Below are 4,387 nucleotides of genomic sequence, written 5' to 3'. Positions count from 1 at the left end.
CTGTGATTCCTAACATCTGCATTTATCAGTGCAACCCTGTTTTGAGCTTTCTACCAAGGGGGAGGAGGGCGGCATCCCGAACGTCTTAGCCTGGTTGTAGGTGCTACTTGAAACTTGGGACTGCTTTAAGATTGGTCCTGAGTTCCCTACATTTCTTTCTCCTCTCCTTCCTCCTATTGGTTTGTTAGTTTTCTTTAAACTCTCCCAAGCACTGGTTTGGAAGGTATACATGTATATGCAGCTTTTTAGAACTGTTTAGAGATATCTTGTTTTAGACTTTCTCTAGACTTGGAGAGTTTGGTCTCATCCAAGAGCATCAGTGTTGGTGGTCTCCTGTTCTTAGGGGGCTGGTGGTTTCCAGGTGTAGCTTCCTTTACCATTTTAAACACCAGTTACTTCTTACTCTTGCTTTACAGACTCAGTACTAGTTTCAGTATCCTGATGATTTTCAACTGTCTCAGCATTCCTTCTCAGGTCTCTTTCCATTTGCCTCTCATCTCTTCTTCCTGCATGCATAGGTTCCTTCCGCGTGGGCCTGTCATTGAGAAACAGCTTTTATTCTGCTCTCGCTTACTATGCGTTAGCTGAGCACAGGATTCCAAGGTGTCATTTCCTTCTGAGTGATGTGAGGCGCTTCCTTGTTTTCCGACTTCTGTTGTCAGAGTTGTGAAGGTCGCACTTGGCCCAAATGGTGTGTGTGTGTGTGTGTATATGTGTGAGTGTGATTTCATTTTCTCTTTGCATTGCTTTTCTGACCTCCCCTGAGTCTCTGGTATTCTGCATTTTGACTGCTACATTCTGGGCTATGGATTGGGGGTTATTTATCCTGCTCACTGGTTTTCTGAATCTGAACGTTTCAAGAGTTTCTTGACTTTGGAGAGTGCTGGCCCTTTCCTGTCCGTGTATGGCCCCACACCCTCCACTCTCACTGTTTCTGACCTGCCCTGCACGCATGCCTGCCACCTCTCATCCTCCACATGCCTGGGTGTGTCCCGTCCATTGTCTTGGCTGCGACTGGGCAGTGGCCGGGGCACTCTCTGCCCTCCCTGAGGCTGCCGCCCAGCCAAGGCTCATCCGTGTCTGCTTCTCCTTCCAGCCAGGCCGTTTCCTTCTGCGACTCTACTTTTCAGTCCTCGAATTCTACCTTTCCCTCCACATCGGCTTTGTCTTTTCTCTCATATAAAGCCGTGCCTATGGGCCTCAGAAGGCACAGAGAAGTGTTCTAGTCTGCTAGCTGCCGGAATGCAATGTACCAGAAACTGAAGGACTTTTAAAAAGGGGAATTTAATATGCTGCTAGTTTACAGTTCTAAGGCTGAGAAAATGTCCCAGTTAAAACAAGTCTATAGAAATGTCCAATCTAAGACATCTAGGGAAAGATACCTTGGTTCAAGAAGGCCGATGAAGCAGAAGGGCACATGGTGAACACAGTCAGGGTTCCTCTCTCATCTGGAAGGGCACATGGTGAGCACCGTGTCATCTGCTAGCTTCTTCTCCTGGCTTCCTGTCTCATGAGGGTCCCCAGGAGGCGTTTTCCTTCTGCGTCTCCAAAGGCCACTGGCTGGTGGACTCTGCTTCTCGTGGCTGTGTCGTTCTGCTCTGCTCTCTCTGAATCTCTCGTTCTCCAAAATGTTTCCTCTTTTAGAGGACTCCAGAAACTAATCAAGTCCCACCCAAATGGGTGGAGACACGCCTCCAGCTAATCCATTTTAATAACTACTCTTGATTAAATCACATCTCCAGGGAGATGATCTAATTACAGTTTCAAACATACAATACTGAATAGGGATTAGAAGAAATACCACCTTTACAAAATGGGATTAGGATTAGACATGGCTTCTCTAGGGGTCATACATCATTTCAAACCAGCACAAAAAGCATAACAGAGCAAACGCTGAGCCTACAGCTCAGGAAATATGAATAGCAGTGGTCCCATCACAACCCCGCCTCCTTTTGCCTCCAGAGGTCACCAGGGGCTCTGGCTTTTGTAATTCTCAAGCATCTCATCACCTCTGCTGCATGAGCCTGTGGGGGGTTTGTATATTTTATACTTCATAGCACATCACACTGTACATTCCCTTTTGCAACCCGCCTCTTCCACCCAGTGTCGGGTAAATAACCACTTAGAATCAGTGTCCCTCTAGTCTGCTGCCCTGTCCTCGTGTGTGAAGAGATCGGAATGACCCTTTCTCCACTGAGGGACATCTGGGAGGTTTTCAGCTTTTTGCTGTTGTGAACTAAGCTGTGAAAGGTATCGCACATGTTCCTCCTCCACGTGTGTGTGTGCGTGTGCGTGTCTGGGTGAGGGAGAGTGCGCGTGACCTGTTCTCAGGGCTTTACTCAGTTGGATTCGGCGAGAGAGCCTGCTGTTCGGATGCCGGTGTCAGTGACCGTCCCTCGCTGTCCCCGCAGGTGACAAACGGCCGGCTCGCTCTCCACGAGCAGACGTTAATTTGTTACGTACAGCAGACGCTTTGGTCTTCAGGGCTGGGTGTCTGGGCAGAACCCCAGCTGGGAAGGGCCGGGAGAGCTCGGGATGGGAGCTGGGGGCGTGCAGGTCAACGCAACTGCCCCTGGGGGACCTCGCCACGTGCAGAGGGGGTCTTCAGCTCACACACCTGGGGGGCAGGCAGCTCCTTCTGTGGCCCCGCTGGGTCGCCAGCATCTGCGCTCTGCTGGGGTGCTGCGTGTGAGACAGCACCTCGCTGTGTCCGTCTCCTTAGCTACTCCCAGGCCGGACGTCTGCTCATGTTTGAATTTTTTATTCCATCTTCTCGGAATTGTCTGGTCACACATTTTGCCTATCCTGTTAGTGTCTTTTTCTGATTGATTTGTAGACGTTGTATTATTTGGATGCAAATTACCTGCCTTAGATGCGAGGACAGTCCTGTTTTCCAACAGCATCCCGTTCTTTCCTGACTCCTCTGGCCTTGAATTGTTTAGGGCAAATTCGCCGCTCATCACGTTTCTTGGCGTCTGACCCGAGGGGTTGCCCTGCTGGTTGCACGGCCTGCTCTCGCTTGGGAGCTCTTTTAGAAGGTGCCCTCGCCTTCAGGATGGCTTTATACGGGGAAATTGGGCCAGAAGGGTTTTGTTCCCTAAGTGTCTTCGCCCCAGGGCTCCACAGCACATTGCTGGGGTGGTTTCTGGCAGTAACATGACTTCAGGGGAGCTTTGCCTGTCCCGGTCTCAGACCGAGAGAACAGGGAGGAACTCCTGTCTTCCTGGGCCAGAGGGTATTTTATTTTCAGTTCACCTTATTACTACAAGTCCAGCAACAGCTATCCAAGGGTCCTGCCCCTACATAGGACAGAGCGCTGGGACCCCTGGACATCCCAATTTCCATGACCTCAAAGTCCCACTGACCACTGGGCCCTGGAAAGCCAAGCCCCCAGGCTCCCAAGAGCAGCCCCCGCCTCAGCACACTCTTGTTCTGGGGTGTCTAGCCCCTCCGTGCTGGGCTCCTGCCCGTCTCCCCTGTGTATGAGCACAGTTCTGCATGTACTTTTATTCTATATTTTGTATTTGGAGGGTTTTAGCATAACATTGTTCAAAACACTGCTGGAGACAGAAGCCCCTGGCCTAGCTGTGGAGTTACAGCTCTCTGCGGGGAAGGGACGCAGGGAAGGGGGCTGTAAGAGGCCAAGCCCGACTCGGACCACAGGCGGCAGCGAGGGTGGCAGTACAAGGTGGGATCCGGGTCTGCTTTGGAGGAAGGCCGCCAGCAGTGCCGGTGGCTTGCACGTGGGCAGCAGGGGTTGTGGTGTTGGGGACGCCTTCAGGTGCCTGGCTGAGTACTCCGCTGAGGTGGACCCGGATGGGAGAGGCTGGGGCTGGGCTCAGCGGGTGCCTTAGATCTGGACCTTCACGAGCTGTGTCATGGAGGGGGGATGTGTGGCCAGCAGCTCTAAGGGCCAGCTTGGGGTTACGGCTGAGGGTGGAGAGAATTCTGGAAACATCCTTGTGGTGGGCAGGCAGTGACGTCCACATCGGGGGACATAGGGAGCATGAGAGCAGGCAGGGGCGGGCAAGGGCCAGGCAGTTAAGGCCACGGCGCGCAAACATAAAGCACCCAAGCATCAGCCGGAGACTTCTGTTAAAATGTCCTGGGCGCCACCTCTGTTAAAGGTGGGGCCTGTGGACCTGTGTTTCTCACCAGCCCTCAGGGTGAAGGGCCCAGGCGGGCGAGTGCAGAGGCCCCAGCTGCCAGAGACCCAGGGGCCCAGAGGGGCTGAGCTGGTCCCAGCAGCAGTGGCTGCCACGGAGGTCCTGGGTGTGCTGGGAAGGGGCATGCTGGGGCTACACGGCAGGTCAGTGATGGGGCTGCCCACCAGGGTCACCTGGGGTGGGGTCTGTGCTGCTGCTGTATCAGAGGGAGGCAGGAAGCG

Source organism: Tamandua tetradactyla, chromosome 11 (assembly GCF_023851605.1).
Source record: "Tamandua tetradactyla isolate mTamTet1 chromosome 11, mTamTet1.pri, whole genome shotgun sequence".
Classification (NCBI taxonomy): domain Eukaryota; kingdom Metazoa; phylum Chordata; class Mammalia; order Pilosa; family Myrmecophagidae; genus Tamandua; species Tamandua tetradactyla.
Note: the sequence above shows the minus strand (reverse complement) of the source record.